Here is a 20,816-nt window from a genome sequence, read left to right as displayed (position 1 = left end):
TCGACTTTAACTACCCCCCCATCGATCGACGTACCTCACAAGTTATGTCTCTCCTTTCTCTTACAAAGGGTGATTGATCTTCCTATGTAGTTACGTCTACTTATCACAGCCACATCGTCCCCCCTCATCATTCGTGCATGCCTCCTGACCCGTCTCTCACACGCACGTGCACAGACAACAAGCAGCCATCTCCTCTCTTATTGATATTGCGGGCGTGCCCCCCGTTTGTCTAGCAAGCCTATCCCACCATTTGTTAGAAGCAACTCCACTCCCACCCCCTCCAACACTCTAGCTCTGTCTCTCTCCCAACCTTATTCCTCTCCTACACATATGCATGGATGCCGATCGATCTCCCTTAATACATGAGGCAGATCGATCTCCTTAATACATGAGGTAGGACTCTCTCCTACTCCACACATATACCAGCCATTGTACCTCTATAGTTAATTGGGCCTCCCTCTTCCCCCACCACACACCAATAGTCGAGCGCTGCAGGTAGGTATCCATGCCATAGAGACAAACTGCACATGTCCCCTCTCACGTTCCAGTAGGCCAGCCACTCTATATCTTTGACGTGGGCACACACAAATTCGATGGCACTCTTTACCAATCGCACGCACACACACACATCATCCCTCTCTTCGATTCTATGGACACCTCAAGCCGATGATACCTCCACTCTCTTCTCGTGGATCGCCCCCTCTCTATATATGTTATATCCAGGACTCTATTTCACACACATTGCATATGTTACATTTTTTGATTGACCCCCCCCCCAAAAAAAACTCTCAAGAACCCACACACTATATCTCTCTAGGTTTGTATCTCTCTCACACAACCCCACGTAGGTGGTGTACGTATACAAGAAGAGAATAGGTGCATCGTGCACGTACTCACGCTTCGTGCCTAGCCACACCCGCGCGGGTACACGGTGGAGCTCATTTCTTTACGAAATGGCAGCCCACGTGCTAATTTGAACGCCTGTAGTGGTTGTTTACCTAGGGAGGTCGTGTACCACGCGTGCACGAAACAAAGTTTGACTTGACGCGTTGCCGCGTTATTTTGAAATAAAGTTATAGCGCTCAATGGCACGTACACAGAATATAAAATGATTTTTATGGAGAAAAAAGGTAGTCCGCTCACTATATACAATGGAGCCTGCCTGCCTGGTTTGTCGCTCTTCAGAGTATCTCACACAAGGCTGCGGTAGCCTCTCTCTCTCTCACCGTTGGTCACTGATCCGGCCGCATCCCGTCCACCGGGGGAAAGGGAGTGCGGTGGCCTCTCTCTCTCTCACCGTTGGTCACTGATCCGGCCACATCCCGTCCGCCGGGGGAAAGGGAGGAAGTGCATCGTTTCTCCGTTCGACGGAGCTGAGGCAGCACGTCCCGATCTGCGGTACATGTCGTTCTCTCTGACCAAGCTCCGGCGCGGTAGGGCCTACGCCACCTGCTCGCAGATTCCGCCCACCGCCGCTCACCTAGTTACATCCCGACGACCTCCAGGTATCCCCTCCGGCCTTGCTCCACTGCCCGTCTTGCCACGTCGCTGCATGTGGATCTTCCATAGTTCTTTGCCCAAAACGTAGCTCGTCCAACGTACTTTCCATATTGCATTCTCATCCTCACACCGTTTTAGACAAACACAACCGTGTTGTTATCTTCCCTTAGGATAAGGAATATGCTTCTTTTTTGTCGTCACATGTGTCATCAACTGTTATTGGCCAGTAATTGTTTCCTTTCTACCTCTTTTTTGCAAACAGGGCTATCCATTTCACCTCGTTGCTATTGCGACCTTTTGGTGAACTGCACAAATCACTTTTTTCTTAAGAGTGTTTTGTGCAGTTGTACTAAAATGTCACACGGGCAACGTCTCTACATTTCAGTGCGACTGCACAAACGGAGATTGGTTTTTCTCTATCCTCCTCATCCAACTCCGAGCCTAATCTTCTCCAACTAGTTAGTCTTAAGAGAGACTGCAAAGGTGACCGGCTTCTATTTGTGTGTTTATTGTTTCATCAGCAGTCCTCTATTATCGTAATCACACTTAATATCTTTGGAACAGGGACGCTCAGCTCTATTTTAGTGGAACTGCACAAAATGATCGGAATGTTGCATGCTCCAGACAGCTACTTTTTTCCCAACATGCCTTGTTGATTTAGACAGAGCTGGGGGGCGTTGCTGCGAATGAAAGCATGGATCAATTTTAATTTAACACCTTCTCACACTCTGTCTTCAGTTTTGATGTAATTATTAGCTCTGATCTGCTAATAATTGACATGCATTAGCAAGGAAGTTAGTTTTTTATTGTTTCCAAAAGAGCATCGATGGCAAGACACGCGAAACAAAAGCTGAAAGCTCAAACCATTGTACAATTTCATGTCGCTGGAAAATTATTTGTATAGTACGTCAATTATGTAAACAAATGATGGAAGCTTGATAGCATTGCCAGAAGCCTCTTCATCATCTGGGTCCATGTGCCATGCACAAATTTGTACTCCTTCATTCCTAAATATTTATCTTTTTACGAATTTCAAAGGGGCATATTTTAGAGTGTAGATTCACTCATTTTGCTTTGTATGTGTACTCCCTCCGTTCCTAAATATTCTATTCGTCTTTCTAGAGATTTCAACAAGTGACTACATACGGAGCAAAATGAGTGAATTTACACTCTAAAATATGTCTATATACATCTGTATGTGCCCGTCCATTTGAAATCTCTAAAAAGACAAATATTTGAGTAGTCACTCGTTGAAATCTCTAGAAAGACAAATACTCTGGAGTATATTTAAGAACCGAGGGGGTAGTGCACAACCGCATGGGAGACTCAACCCGGTCGTTGCGCCGCATTAATAGTGAGTAATGAGCAGTCAAATCATAAGCCCCACCTTTCCCACTGTAAGTTTCTTTGAAGAAGCAACCATCAATACGCTCTTCTTTGAATCCGCTCATACTACTCCATCCATCACTGTTTATACAGCGCACTTCAGAAAAAACAAAGAAAAAAATCTGTGGGACCAAGGCGACTAGCGATCGGCCTGAAAAATAGCATTGGTAGTTAGGCTAGTCATAGTGGGGAGTAACTTAGACTAGTAACATACATATGTTACTAGTCCATGTTACCATCTTCATAGTGGGAAGTGTCATAGGTGTAGTAACATGCATATCTTCATTTATTGCTTTGTAGACTCATTTTGTATTGGAAACGGCTATGTGATGGTAACATATTATGTTACTCTATTTGTCTCTCTCCTCTTTAATTACATGACACATCATCTTTTTTTACTTATGTGGCATCTATGTTACTACTTATGTTACTCCCACTATGACTAGCCTAATAACACGACGTCTATTACTAGAGGGAATAATGCATACACACATGCATGCAGTGCTTCCACCCCGGGTACACACATGCATGCACTTACTCCACTCATTAGTAGTACAGAGTACATGGAGAGAAAATTGTTGACTTGATTGCGGTTACCACACCCTAATTAATTGAGCATTAAACCAAACGCGTCTAAAGTCTCTCTGCTGGTGGAAATGCATTGAGAGAAATGCATCATAATGAAGCGCGCCCTGTAAACTGTGACGGATGGAGGAGTAGTATGAAGGTGCAAAACCAAGTACGCGTATAGCCAGTCGGTCAATGCACCTCCTCTTGGCATATCACTGACATGTGGGACAGGAGTGTGAGCAAACCAATCTCAATTGACGGCAAAGTGCCAACCCACCGTTCCTTGAGAGAGACGAGGAGCGAGAACACACAGACGGGCTCGCACGGAGGCCAAGATATATTCGAGCATGGTTGGTTGATCGATATCATTCATTACATGTTGGGATACCGTTTTCCGCGCTTCTCCGGAATAAACGTGTACTTTATCAAAGATAAAAAAATAAGAGTACAGACGCTCCACCATGCGGTTCTAGTAGTAGTACTACTCGTACTACTGCGCTTGGCTCTTCGCCTCTTCGTGAAGTCGAACAATGATGGTACTCCTCATGTTGGGTACTACAGTGTATGCCTCTGACAATCTGACACCGAATGGACTGATGCATGTCCACCGAGGGTAGGTTGCATTAGTCAAAAGGCGTAAGCGAGCTTCACCTTGTCCTGCAAGCTTCTCCTCGTTCTACGAGTTGACGGGACACACCAAAAAGTAGTGCTAGTCCATACTCCCTCCTTTCCGGTTAATATGGCTTAATCTTTTTTGCAGGTAAATGAGAGAGCTTTATTCATATATAAGCATTCTTAGGACGATCAACTAAGACACTGATCACTAGGAAGCGAGGTACCCCGCAAAAAAAGAAGTAGGAAGTGAGGTGTTTCATCAAGCCAGCTCTCAGCCACATTCAAAGTGCAACAAGCACGGTTCGCACGAAGATGCGCTGCAAGGTTTGCTGACCTGTTTACATGCTGAATAACAAAAAAAGAGGAAATATTACCGAGCGCTACTATTTGTAACAGGATATGAGCCAGAATTAAGCAAGAATTGTGGCGAGTGTTCCATGCAATCAACTTCCATTATCACATGCGAGAACCCTCGAAGAGAACCAAATGTGTTGAAGATTGCTTTATCACATTTTAAAATTATAATAAGAGTGCAGACACTCCTCCATCCGGTTCCTAGTACTAGTATAGTACGTACCTTTATAGACTATAGTAGTAGTACTAGTACTAGTAAACTTTGCGCTTGGTTGTTCGCCTATTCAGGAAGTCGAACAATAATAGCACTAGTAGTATAGTGTATGCTTCTGGCTATCTGACACCGAATTAACTGTTGCACGTCCATCGCCTGAGCGAGGGAGAGGTTGCATTAGTCAAAAGTTTCTCCTTGTCCTGCGAGCCACCGCGTGCAAACTTCTCCCATCCTGCAACCTTCTCCTTGTTCGGCAAGTTGACGGGACACAGCAAAGTAATGCTAGTCCATACTGCCTCCTCTCCGGTTAATATGGCTTAATTTCAAACGAGATAAATACACTGTCTGTCACTATATATTTGTAAAAATACGGTCAGTGGACAATACGCTCATTGCGCTCAATATATATATTTTCCAGTGTTTATACCGTCACTAGCTCACCCTGACTGAGTATGTGTGTGGATGCTCATGTAGGTTGAGCACTTGAGCGTGACCGTGTGTGTTCCGTCGTGTGCTCGGACATGCATGCATTAGGGCGTCGTGCGCGTTTTTGCGTCCATGTGTACGTGTGACTGTTGCATACATGTAGGGGGAGTACGTCTAGGGGCCACTAACGAGCAGTCAAATCACACAGTAAGTTAGTCAGAAGAAGCAACATCATTTCACTCTTGAATGACACGTACACAATATAAAATGGTTGATATGGAGAGAAAAAGAAAACCACTATATATGCACTAGCAGGAGCCTAAGCTACAAGCCTGCTTGCTTAGGTTGCTCTCTTCACAAGCATAGAACGACGAGCCTAATCCCGTAGCTGGGGGAAGGGAACAATGTTCTGTGTAGACGCGGTCGACATCGGCGAGGGAGAAAACCCACAGTCGGTGCGTCCCAATCGGGGGTCACCGCGGTATGGGCCGATGCCGTGTCCCAACCGCCCTTCTAGCTATAGCCCGACGTCCCAGGGTATAGTCCATCTTCCTTTTGGAGCCGGCTTGCTCCACTGTCGTAGCTCCATCTCCATGTCGATCTTTCTCTACTTCTACCGGCTTCTACTTGTGATGAGTTTATGTCTCATGAACTAGTGCTAGTACTATTATTCTAATCACACTTCTTCAATATCTTTGCCATCAGGGATGCTCAGGTCAATTTTAGTGGAACTGCACAAAAGCATCGTATGATCCGAGGGTGCCAGCCATCTTTCCTTCGACATGTTCTACCTGGCCAGGAAATTAAATCATGTTTAGGGTTTAGGGTTTAAGTCGTAGTGACCCCATCAGTAGTTTTTCTTCCGTACATGCTCTCACAACTTTTTCTTTAGTTGTGAAGTAAATATTGGCTATGATGTGTGAATCATTGAGATGCATCAGCATGCGTGTTAGTTTTCCTTTGTATTTGATGGAATGTTGTAATGGGGCAACCATGGAATAGGAATGAAAATGGAGTGGAAAGTTTCCGTTTTTCCGGAGAAAAATGGAAACGGAGAGAAACCAACGTTTCATTTCGTTGGGTCGCACCATCGAGCAAAACCAACGTTTAAATCACGCCTGTCGTGTTCGTGTCTCACCCTCCTCCATGGCTCGACCCCACATGGCCGCTCGGCATGCCACTCACCACAAACCGAGTAGTATACGATAACTTTCCCGCCTACTTGTCGATGGACTGCACCATGGAGTACTAGCACTACTGGAAGAGATTGATGAGCTGGGGTAGGACAGCTAGCTGTAGCACGGACTCCCAAGAACTTTTTACATGCATGTTGTAGCCGGCTATTGCGACCTTTGAATGCGGAGCAGCCGCGTGCACGCAGAAGCGGCGCGGGCGACGCTCTCTTGGCCGGCGCGCCGCTTCAATGCCGGTGCCAGTGAGAGGTCGCATCCGCTCTGGCCGGGCATGAATGCGTCACTGGCCGTTTCGGGCGGGAAGCACGCGCGGGTGATGAAGAGGGTTTGGGTTGGTCAGGACCGGCCGTGGCAGCGGTCCGGACGTGCGCAAACAAGAGATGATGTACGTTAATATTGCTGCGTATATAATTAACAACATAAATAATGTGCCAGTTGGACAAATATGATTGGAGATGGAGATGGAGATGGAATTTTACGTAAACACGGATATGCATGTCTATGTCTATGTGTGTGTGCGCGACGACTCTCGCGACCTGGAAGCGGGGGCGTGTTTTTGATCGAGTTTTCTTTCTTGGTACGTTAGAAAATCAGTTTGTCTAATTCACATCTAGATATTATTTAAGGATATCACATCTAAGCTCCCACAAGTATATAATGTAGCAACAAGAAACAAAAAAAAACTAGGACAAAAAAATAGAGTCCTAGACAGACCCTTAAAAAATTGTCCGCCAGTTTTTGTTTCTTTTCTCCGGGAACACGCGTATTCTATTTATAACCACTGCTATGGAGATTTTTTTACTCCATTGTAGCCTCTTGTTTGATAGAGTCTCTCGCGTCTCACTCTCTCACCCTCTCCATATCAAAACAAGATGACAGTGTCCACTCTATCTCTCTCCTCACCGGTGGTCACAGATCCGGCCGAATCCCGTCCGCTGCAGGTGGTGAGGAGGTGCAGCGTTGACGTTGTCACCATCAGCGACGGAGGAAGCCGATGCGCACCATCCTCTCGGAGCCGGCGCTGGCGCGGACGAAGATCCTCTGCGCCCTTGTTCGCTACCGTCGTGTGGGCAGATCCCGCCCGCTCGCCTAAACGACATCTCGCCCACCTGAGGTATAACTTCTTGTACTGGTCCAGCTCCCCAGGTCGCTGCGTGCGGGTTTTCTTCTATGCGACTACTCCCCAGCTCCCCATCCATAGTAGCTAGGGTTCGTCGGCTGGTCCAACATCACCTACTAGTACTATTATAGAGGAAATGCCACTCGAAAAGTTGTCCTGATTTATGCCTCGGTGGAGGTATACATGTTGTTTCGAAAAAAAGTACATGGTGGTTGTGCGGTCATTGTCCATATGGTGGTAGTACTATCACTGGTTAAATGAAGAAATGCTTTTTTTTCTCGGTATCCTGGTTTAGTTCCCATCAAGATAATTATGATGCTTCTGTTTGTTGGTGTACTTTTCATTAATTCTTATTGACAATTGAGATGTTGTTGCTAACCCTTTTCTATATTTTTGGAAACAGCGATGTGTGTATCCATACCCGGGTATGTCTTCCTCAATTTTAGTGGAACTGCACAAAATTGGATGGCCATTGTTGTTCCGCCTCACTGTCCTCTGCCACGTGGTTCTTCCTTCCTCGAGCTTGATTACTGAGAAGAAACAGACCACAGTGAGGATTTTTTGAACTTCATAGGTGCCTCACCCAAACTTGATGCCAAATGGATGATGCATCACCACGATAACCTATCGATGCTCATGGTTGCGCCTCATGGTTGCGTCAGCTGGTGAAGCTGATTGATTTTCAATGAAAAACAAGTTGTCTTCCATCAGTGCTCTTTGCTTGTTATGCACAAAGATGACATCCTTCGTTAGTTCACCTTGGTTGCATTGGAGACACAGTCGTCTTTCACGTTGGTGCAATTTTATCACACAATTGGCTATGAACCAAATGTTTCCTCGAAGAAGGATCGTCGTTGGTACTAAGAGCATAAGTTTTGTATTGATTTCTAAGCCTTCTCACAACTTTGTCTCCAGCTCCCCTGTAATTTTATTTGTCCAGCTATTAAATTTGATTTAAAAAATGGTGTGGACTAAAAACCCGGATGGACGTAGTAGCCCTCCATTTTTATTTACTCCGCATATTAGATTTGACTGAAGTCAAACTTTGTAATACTCTCAAACCTTTCCGATAATTGAAATTAAAATTACTTATTTGTACACACTCTCACACGTTCCCGATAATTTGGCGCATGTGTGGTTGTTCACTTAAGGGAGGGTAGTGTACCACACGTGAAGGACAGAAAGTGCGACCAGGACGCGTGGGCGTGGATCGTTAGTTCATTGGAAGTAGTACTAGTTTTCTTCACTGTACATTAAATAAAGAGTTTCGTTTCGTACTTACACAATTTAAAACGATTGTTATGGAGAGAATAATAAAACCACTCCACTATATATTAGTCGTATACATGAGAGTACTATATGGACGCAGCTTCATTGACTTAGTGCACCTGCCTTTGGGTTTATGACAGGTGGGCCCAAAATGTGGCTGGCTCACCTGTCATACAGCCAAAAGCAAGTGCAGTGAAGGCACCAGAGCTTAGTCCGTACTACAGTAGTATATATATAAGCAGGAGACTTAGCGCTTGTTCGCTAGGGTTTACACTCTCCACACGCTCGCCGCACTATATATATGTTACACGCTGGAGGTTCAGCGTTCATTTGCTAGGGTTTGCTATATTCACAGTCTCTCACCCTCTCTTCACCAGATCTAAACAAGACTGCGTTGGCCTCTTGTCTCTCTCCCCCCTCACAACTGGTGAAGGAGGCGTCCGTATTCCATCGCACCGGGAAGGGGAGGAGGTGCTGCGTTCACTCTATCGCCTTCGGCGAGGAAGGCAATCCACTGCCGGCTGCGTTGTTCTCTTTCACCCAGCGCCTGTGCGCGAGGGCCACCGACCCCTTCTTCCTCGCTGTCGTACGTAGTGTGGGCAGATCTGGCCTCCCGCCGCACGCCTTGCCACATCCCAACGACCCTAAGGTATAAGTTTCTTTGAAACCGTCGTTGCTCTAGCTGCATGTGGATCTTTTTCGATCTGTAGTCGAATCTAGGTCTTAGTTCAAAGAGGAAAGAAGGATGCGGTGGGCTGGAGCAAGAATCTAGGACGTGGTTCAATGAGGAAAGGAGGGGCGGAAAGTAGTATAGACTGGCTATCCAGCCGCTTTGTAGGTCGAAAAGGGAAAAGGGGGGTAACCCAGTACACACATCTGTAAGGAACCGATCTCTTTGTTGAAAAGGGAAAGAAACTGAGAGGTTGGGTATTTTGTGCAGGACTAGATTTGCTGCCCTCACATAGGAAAAAGGTTCGAAGAGAACAAATATGGGACCAACACAGATATGTTGCTTGGCTACATACTCTGCATCACCCATTTATACGTGTGGACGCACATGGTGCTGGCATGTCCCATACAGCTATTTTGCTGTTGTTAATCTAAGAATGCCGCCGGAAAATTGAAGCAATGCCACTGTTAAAAGTAAATTACATTTTTTAACGAATGTTGTTTCAAGAGAATGTCTCTGTTAATATGAATCAATGCAACCGTTTTAGAAATGCTACTATCCTACTTTGTTTTCCATCCAAGATAAGTTAGATGCTTCTTTCTGTCACCGTTTGTTTCATCCTCCTTTATCGGCAAGTAATTGTTTCCTTTTTTACCTCTGTTAAAATAGGGGTATCGATTCAACTTGTTGCTACTGCGACATTTTGCTTCACTACTCAAAACACTTATGTTTTAAGAGTGTTTTGTGCAGTTCAACTTGAATGTCACACCAGTGACTTTGCTTAATTTTGGTGGAACTGCACAAAAGGAGATCGAGATTTGTTTCCAGTCTTCGTGGTGAGTTGTTTCAAATCTTGGTCTCATCCACATGATGTGCAGTGTGCTTTGAGATGTTGTGCTACTTGTTTTGGTACTGTTTTAAATAAATTTTGAATTGAACCTATTCTACTGCTGTCTTTTCCCATTAAGTAGTGAACAAAAATGGGACCAACCCAGACATGATGCTTGTTGCTTTGTTACAACAAATTCAACATCACCCCTTTATAAGCCAGTAATTGATGCCACTCTGAGAATTAACTACTGAATCTTATTTCAAAACTGCAACACTTGTTAGGGATTGGCGGGATTACCATTTTTGTGACCGCATGTTTCATCCTCCTTGAGGGAGTTCCGGACTAGGGGGTGTCCGGATAGCCGAACTATCATCATCGGCCGGACTCCAAGACTATGAAGATACAAGATTGAAGACTTCATCCCGTGTTCGGATGGGACTTTCCTTGGCGTGGAAGGCAAGCTTGGCGATACAGATATGTAGATTTCCTACCATTGTAACCAACTCTGTGTAACCCTAGCCCTCTCCGGTGTCTATATAAACCGGATGGCTTTAGTCCATAGGACGAACAACAATCATACCATAGGCTAGCTTCTAGGGTTTAGCCTCCTCGATCTCGTGGTAGATCCACTCTTGTAACACACATCATCAATATTAATCAAGCAGGACGTAGGGTTTTACCTCCATCAAGAGGGCCCGAACCTGGGTAAAACATCGTGTCCCTTGTCTCCTGTTACCATCCGCCTAGACGCACAGTTCGGGACCCCCTACCCGAGATCCGCCGGTTTTGACACCGACATTGGTGCTTTCATTGAGAGTTCCTCTGTGTCGTCACTAATAGGCTCGATGGCTTCTTCGACCATCATCAATGACGCAGTCCAGGGTGAGACCTTTCTCCCGGGACAGATCTTTGTATTCGGCGGCTTTGCACTGCGGGCCAATTCGTTTGGCCATCTGGAGCAGATCGAAAGCTACGTCCCTGGCCGTCAGGTCAGATTTAGAAGTTTGAACTTCACGGCTGACATCCACGGGGACTTGATCCTCGATACATCCGAGCCACAGCCGAGCGTGCCGCACTGTCACGGCGAGCATGGTTTAGCTCTGCAGCCGGACAGTACCCTGGAGGCCGCACTCGAACCCGCTCCGATCTTCAATTCGGAGCCGGCTGCGCAGATCGAGGACGGATGGCTAGACACCGCCTCGGGGGCTGCAATCTCTACGACGATAGAGCCGAACAATGACCTTGTCCCTCATGAAGCCCGTGACTCCGAGGCGCCGGACTCCTTGCCAGACTCTGAACCTCCCGCGCCCCCTCCGATCGAATCCGATTGGGCGCCGATCATGGAGTTCACCGCAGCGGACATCTTTCAACGCTCACCTTTCGGCGACATCTTAAGTTCACTAAAGTATCTCTCGTTATTAGGAGAGCCCTGGCCGGACTGCGGCCAGGACAGTTGGGATGCGGACGACGAAGAAATTCAAAGCCCACCCACCACCCAATTAATAGCCACTGTCGACGATCTAACCGACATGCTAAACCATGACTCCGAAGACATCGACAGTATGGACGACGATGCCGGAGACGATCAAGAACCAGCGCCTACCAGGCACGGGAAAGCCACCCCAACTCACGACGTATACATGGTGGATACACCAAAAGGAAGCAATAATGAAGAAAAACGGGACGTGGCGAAGGACAACTCCCCCAACAAACAACCAAAACGGCGACGCAAGCGCCGCTCGAAGACCGGCCTCGATAAAAACGGCACCCATACGGACCCGGCCCTAGAGCAGGGCGAAGCGGTGGATGACGCACATGTCAACAAGCAGCCAGCCGGACATGAACTGGACAAACAACCCATCCCCGGCGAAGATGATCTCACATCACCAGAGCATACGAATCTTCATAAAAGGCTCGTCGCCACTGCAAGAAGTTTGAAGAAGCAAAAGCGGAAGCTCAAAACAGCGGAGGACGCACTCAGAATGAGATGGAGCAAAGTACTCAACAGCGCAGATAAACATGGCGCTAGTCACCAGACAAAGAGCTACCCGAAGCGCAAGCTGTTGCCCGAATTTGACGAGGAGGCCTTAGAGCCCCCCCAGTCAAAAAAGAAAGAAGCCGCCTGGCCGGATAGACGACCAGATGACAGGCCAAGAGCAACAAGGGGCGCCACACACAAGCCGGCACACGATCAGCATAAAGACCCTTGGAAAAAGGACGACCCAGTCAGGTCTACTTATGGGCCAAAAAAGAAGACTCCAGGAAGCAACATAACCCGCCGAGCATTTGAAGACAATGGCACACCCAAATACAGGGGCGCCGCACACCCACTATGTTTCATCGACGAGGTACTGGATCATGGATTTCCAGCGGGATTCAAACCCGTAAACATAGAAGCATATGACGGAACAACAGACCCCGGAGTCTGGATTGAGGATTACATCCTACACATACATATGGCCAGAGGAGACGATCTCCATGCCATAAAATACCTACCCCTCAAGCTCAAAGGGCCAGCTCGGCATTGGCTTAAAAGCCTCCCAGAAAATACCATTGGAAGTTGGGAAGAGCTTGAGGATGCGTTTCGAGCAAATTTTCAGGGGACCTATGTCCGTCCTCTGGATGCAGACGATTTAAGTCACATAACTCAACAGCCCGGAGAGTCAGCACGCAAATTCTGGAACAGGTTCCTCACTAAAAAGAACCAAATAGTCGACTGTCCGGACGCTGAAGCCTTAGCAGCCTTTAAACACAATGTCCGAGACGAATGGCTTGCCAGACACCTCGGCCAGGAAAAACCAAGAACAATGGCCGCACTAACAAGCCTCATGACCCGCTTTTGCGCGGGGGAAGACAGCTGGCTGGCTAGGTGCAGCACCAGCGACCCGAGTACATCCGAAGTTAGGGATGGAAATGGGAAATCACGACGCAGAAAAGATCAGCGTCGGAATAAGGAAAATGGCCTGAATAGTACAGCGGTCAACGCCGGATTCAAAAGCTCTCGGCCGAACAACAAAACACTACCCCTCAAGGACAACAGTGACGAGCTATCCAACCTAAATAAGATTCTGGACAGACTATGTCAAATACATGGTACCTCCGGGAAGCCTGCAAACCATACCCACAGAGATTGTTGGGTCTTCAAACAGTCCGACCGACTTAATGCCGAACACAAGGGGCTCGACACACCAAGCGAAAGTGACGAAACCCAAAAGCAACACTCCGGAAAATAGAAGACTTTCCCACTAGAAGTCAAAACAGTGAACTCACTTCATGTGATAACACGAAAAGACACCGCGACACCTGCAATACCAGGACACCGCCTGCAGAATGGGGATAGACCATACCAAAATTCGCCATAGCAGCACTTCCTTCAAAGGAGTGACGCCAGGCCTTTAAGGCAATTATACAGGCTCTGTACCACTAGAGGTTGTGTTCGGTTCATCCGACAACCTCCGTCGTGAAAAGCTCACTATCCATCGCCCCATTCAAACAGTAGCCCTTAAGCACTACTGGGGCGCACAACTTTCGCCACCCCTAACGCAATACCACATTACGCGTTTTTTACGCTTAAAAATGCCCGGTCAACGTGGCACAATTTCATTAAAAAGTAACTCTGAGTGCTCCTCGACCATGGAGAACCTGAGACTGCCTCGACAGCCACACACTAATCAGACCTTGCGGGTCAAAGCCCCTAAAAACAGGTCATTCAGACCTCGGACATGGTTAGGCGAGTCCGGCAAGGGGCTTCCCAGTCGCATATCCCCTTTATAAGGGGCTGCATGTATAAATGATGAGAGCCAATAAAGCTCATTTTTCTTCCTTTTATTCTATTTTTATACAACCTATGCACGATATTTCTTGGAAACTAAGTTCTTCTCTTTTACAGATGAAGCACATGCTACACCCGTCCAGGATACAGCACAACGGAGACACAGGCGCAGACGTGCAGCAAGGACCCGTTGCAAGGATTCTTTTCAGATTAAGACCCTGCGTCAACCTTTCTTACTATCTCTTGTTGATACACATCCCCCGGTTTCCTACCATAACCGAGGAGGAGGCTGGCGTTTTGGCATCGGCCGCGTCAGAAGTTCCCGGCTGAACCTGAACACTAGGGGCTTAGGGCATTGTTCTGCCCGGTATCATAAAGACCGAACACCTCAGGGAGTGTTCGGCGTCTTGAGTTAGGCCTTATATGCATCAGCTCCGAATCATGTTTTGGTCAAATGTTGGGTTTGCCCGGCTCCTGTGTTTTGCTGCCTTACGTTCCGTATCATCGGCTAACGCGGCACCAGGAGAACTACTGCGATTGTGCCCCGGTTCGGCCGGGCGAGCACCTCAGTAGAGAAAGCCGAAAACTGACTGTCATGATATAGCGAGAGATTGGTCAACCACTCGATCGACCATTGGAATGTTTAGAATTCCTCTGCTTTGACGAAGGACCGCTTCTCGGTCAGGCACATACACGCCCCGAAGTTCGGAGAGGAGCGATGCCACTAGGGGCTATATAGTAGCCCCACATTCGAGCTCCTATGGCTAAGTGAAAGTGATAAAGCATTATAGTCCGGTTTCCTAGTTTGCTATGCTATCACCTCCCTAAAAGGACCAAGACGTTGGATTAAGTGTGAAAAAGCACTTTTCTTTTTGCAAACACCCCCGCACCATGTGCGTGGGGGCTGAAGCCAAAGACTGCAACTTTCAGGTTATTCATACATATACGGCCGCACAGGAGATAGTTCAATACTTGAACACACAAGTATAAAATGTTATTGCATTATAAACATGATCTCAGAAATCATACATGTCATTCAAACATAACATCTTTCGAGCACTGTGACTCTATTATACGAGCGCCCTGCAGGACTTCCTCAAAATAGTGCTCGGTGGGGAATCGGCTTTTGTCCAAACCCCGGGATGCAACAGCGGTGGCATCCATCTCCGCCCAGTATGTCTTACCACGGGCGAGAGCCATCCGTGCACCTTCTATGCATGCCGACCGCTTCATCTCCCCAATACGCGGCACCGCCCCAAGGAATTGCTGCAACAAGCCAAAATAACTCTTTGGCTTGGGCCTTTTCGGCCATAGATGAGCGACCACATCCGTCATGGCAAGTCCGGACAATCTATTCAGCTCAGCCCACTCAACCATCCGATCACTCAACGAAAGTGGACGCTCCGGACTATGGAATTGAGACCAGAAAAGCTCTTCCATTTCATGATCCTCCTGGCTTTGAAAGTGCATGACTGCGTCCGCCGCACTCGCCGCCAAGTCCAGATAAGGATCCTCCGCACCGTACAATCGGCCCAGCTGAGCATACTTCGGATCCGTGAACTTCCTACGCAACATAAAGGGCTTTCCAGCCACAATGTCTCCGACCTGACGCAGTTCCTCCTTCATAGCCCGCATCGCACTACGGGCATCCTTGGCTTCGGCGTCGGCCTTCTTCAGGTCCTCTTGCTCCGCTCGGTGTTCTCCTTCAAGAACCTCCAGGCGGTCGGTAGCAACTTTTAATTTCGTGGCCATTCCGGCCATCTCCTCCCTGCTTCGGCAGTGAGCAGCCTTCTCGGCTTCTAGCTCTTCCGCTGCCTTCGAGGCAGCCGCCTCGCTTTTTCTGGCTTGCTCCTTGGCCCGAGCAAGTTCTGCTCGAAGGCCTTCCATAGCAGCAGCACTATCTGCATCAGGCATACAAATTGTAAGGAATGGGCGTCAGCTCCCTTACTAGGCGACCGCAGAGCAACCACATACCTTGTGACTCATCGAGTCATTTATTGACCAGCGAGATGTCCGCATCCTCAACGTCGAGTTGCCTCTTCAGCTCGGCAAATCCATCAGTCTGGCTGGCCACCGAACATTCCGCCACCTGCATAGGAAAGGCGACAATCTATAACTGAGATTATGATCCTCGGCACGCTGCCGCTTTCGACAGCATACCAAGTCTCAGGGGCTACTATCTATACAGGGCACACTTCATGTGCAAAACTGTCAAAAGGTATGTCATTTTTTGCGTACCTCAAATCCCGTCAGCAAACTTCCGACGGCCTCACACAACCCGCTTTCGGCGGACGAGATCCTCTCAATCACCATACCCATTAGTGTGCGGTGATCTTCTGAGATGGATGCCCTCTTAAGCAAATCCTGCAGCTCCACCGGCCGTACTCCAATGGGTGTCGAACTCTCTGGCCCCGCCGGACTCGGGGAGACCCTCCGCGACGACACCTCAGGGTCGTCCGCCTCGCACGATGGGGCGGCAGATGGAGGTGTTTTGCTCTCCATCATCTCCGGACAAAGGTCTCCCGAAGATGAGTTTTGCTGAGATGGGCTGAGATCCGAACTACAAGGTGAAAACTTCGGTTACCCTTAGAAATTAAACAGGGATGTCCACTATTACAAAATTCCCCCTTTTTACTTACGGCTCGCTAGAGGGCTGATTCCTCCGAGGAGACAGTTCGGCCGGGGCTCTTCCCGGCACGGGACCTTCCGATACAGATTTCTTTCCCCGCTTTGAGGCCTTGGCCTCCGGGTCTTCGGAAGCGGTCCTCTTCTCTCCCTGGAAGGAGGGACTCTCGATTCCTCCCTTACTGAAAGCCTCCGTGGCTGAGGTGGTAGATCCCTTGTGTCCTCCTTCGCCCTCCTCCGAAGGTGCAACCTCTAACATCTTGATTAACACGGGATCCTGCGTGGTCTCAGGGAGGGGGGCCGGACACCGTATCAGTTTTGCTTGCGCTATCCACTCCTGTCCAAGGGATAGCTAGTTAAAAGGCAAACCCACAGTAAATAAATGGATGATGTGTCCGGACACAGGGCTACTTACTTGAGTATCCGGGCGATTGCAGCTTAGGCCAGCATCCTCGGTCAATTCCGGACGCATCTCTTGCAATCCGAAGAATAGTTTGTACATCTCCGCGGGTGTCAAACCCATGAATTGTTGAAGAGCTCGTGGCCCCTCCAGATTAAATTCCCATAGGCGGAGGGGGCGACGTTTGCAAGGCAGTAGGCGCCGGATCAACATAACCTGTACCACTACGGCCAGATTGATCTTCCTTTCTTGGAGGCCTCGAATCCGGTCCTGCAACAGAGGAACGTCCTTGGACGGCCCCCAGTCGCGCCCCTTGTTGACCCATGACGTCAGCTTTTTAATTGATACTGATTAGCCGTAAATCAATTTGATTTTGTTATGCCATTAAGGAAACAGCCGCTGTGGAGGGCCCGAGCGGAAGACGGGCGGCAGCCTCTACCTGTTGCCCCTGGGAGCGGTGATATAGAACCACTCCTATTGCCACAAGCCGAGCTCCTCCTGAAAGGAGCCCTTGGGCCATGGAGCATCAGCCCTCTTACTTATAACCGCCCCGCCGCACTCTGCCTGACGCCCCTTAATCATCTTCGGCTCCACGTTGAAGGTTTTGAGCCACAAGCCGAAGTGAGGGGTAGTGCGGAGGAAGGCTTCGCAGATGACAATGAATGATGAGATGTGGAGGATAGACTCCGGAGCCAAGTCATGGAATTCCATCCCATAGTAAAACATGAGCCCCCTCATGAAGGGATCCGTCGGGAAGCCTAAACCCCGACGGAGGTGAGACACGAACATGATGCTCTCGCCAAGCTCGGGAGTAGGAATAACTTGCCCTCGGGCAGGCAGCCTATGCGAAATCTCGTAGGTTAAGTACCTGGCGTCTCTTAGCTTTAGCACGTCCTCTTCCGTGACGGAGGAGGGCATCCACCAGCCTCGTAGGTCGGGGCCGGACATTGTCGAAGATCGAAGGTACCCAAATATGGAGCCCTGGGTGTTGGAACTCGGGGCAAGGGGCGGATTCGATAGAGGATTGAAGGAAAGGAACGGGCCTTGGTCTCATTATAAAGAGGGAGAATACCAAGAGCCGTCCCCGTGACCGTTTGGAACCTGCCTTCAATGGAGGGGGCGTGGCAATGGGCGCGGTTGGGTTACCCACGTCCGTATTGATGGGAATCCCGGAATAAGGGGAACACGATCTCTGCTTCGACAAGACGTGCCAAGGAAACCGCCTCGTTAAACGCGCGGAGGTGGAACAATAAAAACAATTCGAGTAAAGGCTTGGTAATGGTGTGACGTCATGCCACAAAATACGTCAGCAGATTGAACTTGTGTAATATTATTCTCTGTACGGTGGTACGTGGAATTTATTTTTGTAGAGTCGGACACTATCCTGGTGTTCACAATCTTCTATAAATTATTCGGAGGAAGAACCCGCCTTGCAATGCCGAAGACAACATGCGCGCCGGACTCGTCGTCATTGAAGCCTGGTTCATGGGCTTCTGAGGGAGTTCCGGACTAGGGGGTGTCCGGATAGCCGAACTATCATCATCGGTCGGACTCCAAGACTATGAAGATACAAGATTGAAGACTTCGTCCCGTGTCCGGATGGGACTTTCCTTGGCGTGGAAGGCAAGCTTGGCGATACGGATATGTAGATTTCCTACCATTGTAACCGACTCTGTGCAACCCTAGCCCTCTCCAGTGTCTATATAAACCGGATGGCTTTAGTCCATAGGACGAACAACAATCATACCATAGGCTAGCTTATAGGGTTTAGCCTCCTCGATCTCGTGGTAGATCCACTCTTGTAACACACATCATCAATATTAATCAAGCAGGACGTAGGGTTTTACCTCCATCAAGAGGGCCCGAACCTGGGTAAAACATCGCGTCCCTTGTCTCCTGTTACCATCCGCCTAGACGCACAGTTCGGGACCCCCCACCCGAGATCCACCGGTTTTGACACCGACACTCCTTTATTAGCCAGTAATCATTTCCTTTTTTGCCTTTGTTTAAACAGGGATATCTATTCAACTTGTTGCTATTGCGACATTTTACTTCACTACGCGAAACACTTTGCTTGATTTCAGTGCAACTGCATAAAATGAGATTGGATTTCCTATTCGTGTTGGCAGATTCATATTTTATCTTGTCCGTCTCATGAAAGGTCAGTACAGGCCTTCATCCACATGATTGTGCAGTGTGCTTTGAGATGTTGTGCTACTTGTATTGGTACTGTTTTAAATAAATGTTGAATTGAAGCTATTGTATTGCTGTCTTTTCCCATTAAGTAGTGAACAAAAATGGGACCAACCCAGACATGATGCTTGTTGCTTTGTTACAAAAAACTCTGCATCACCCCCTTTATAAATAGATGGAAGCACATACTATTGTTGCGCACACTCTCCCCTGGAACTGTTTATGCTTTTCATTAATCTAATGCCGCTTGTAAAATTAAGCAATGCCACTCTCAGAATTAATTAACTACCGAATCTTAGTTCAAAACTGCAACACTTGTTAGGAATGGTACTATCCTGCTTTGCAGTTCTTTCTGCATGTTTAACCAAGGTATTGTTAAGATAATGTCTCTATTAAAATGAATCAGTTGCATTGTTTTAGGAATGGTACTTTTCTGCTTTGTCGTTCTTTATACATGTTGAAACAAGGCATTGTTAAGATAATGCCTTAGTTAATATGAATGAATCACACTGATGGAGAATTGCTACTCTCCTGCTTTGTTTCCCATTAAGATAAAGTAGATCAGTAGATGCTTTTCTTCTGGGAGTACAAGTCATCAACCGTTATTTCTCAGTAATTGTTTCCCTTATACCTATTGTTGCTTACAGGGATATCAAAATTAAAGCTCGGTTTCATTCCGACTTCGATTTTAGTTGAACTGCACAAAAGGAGCCAATGTGTCCAAGGCAAACTGCTGCATTGCTGGGTCCAGTTGGTCATTCCACTTTGCAGAAAGAAGCAATCACTGTTTGCACTACATTACAGAAGGAATGACCGAGAAGCTTTACACAGTATTAGTAGACGCTGGTGACATGACTAGTCTGCAGAGAGCATAGGCAACTCTACAACACATGGAGTGCATTGGGCAAAAAGTGCACAAACAAATACAAGAAGCCATGACAGGACTCCACGATCATAGGCATTACATATTTTGAACGGGAAAAGCTTGGCAAAGTTTAATCATTGATGTTAGCAAGAAGACATTAGTTTAATATATTGGAATTGGAAAACCTTGTCAAAATTTGCTCAATGATGTTAGCCAGAAGACATGCATTTGATATTTTTGAGTGGGACGCCCTTTGTTGTGAGTAGCATCGATCATTTTTCCTATTCCTGTGTTCAGTTTAGAAGTAAATAGTTACTCTGCTGAGATATTCCTGTGTTAAGAGTTTGTTCTGAATATTGTCTATGTAATGCCAGGCCTTGTGTTTGATTGCAAAGTTGAGCTTGGAATGTTGTGGCATGCGGCATCACGAGCTGTTCACCGTGCCTCCTGAGAATAATGCTTTGTATTGTTTTGCATGTCGATCTAATGCCAGTGATTTGCTTGTTAAGAAGATCATCCTCTTCTATTGTTTTCATGCTTAAGAAGTTCATTGTCTTATGTTTCATTCATAGCCTATACGACAAGTCGGGTAGGTTAGATGTGAAACCATATGATCTTCCGACCAACTCATCATCTTAGACACCGGTGACATGACTAGTCTGCAGAGACCATTGGCCTGGGCTAAAATTTCCCAAACAAGTACAAGAAGCTACAACAGGACTCCATGATCATAGGCATTACATATTTTGAATGGGAAAAGCTTGTCAAAGTTTAATCATTGATGTTAGCAAGAAGACATTAGTTTAATATAT

This window comes from Triticum dicoccoides, chromosome 3B (genome assembly GCF_002162155.2).
Source record: "Triticum dicoccoides isolate Atlit2015 ecotype Zavitan chromosome 3B, WEW_v2.0, whole genome shotgun sequence".
Classification (NCBI taxonomy): domain Eukaryota; kingdom Viridiplantae; phylum Streptophyta; class Magnoliopsida; order Poales; family Poaceae; genus Triticum; species Triticum dicoccoides.
The sequence above is the reverse complement of the archived record's forward strand: the minus strand, read 5'-3'. Positions refer to the sequence as shown.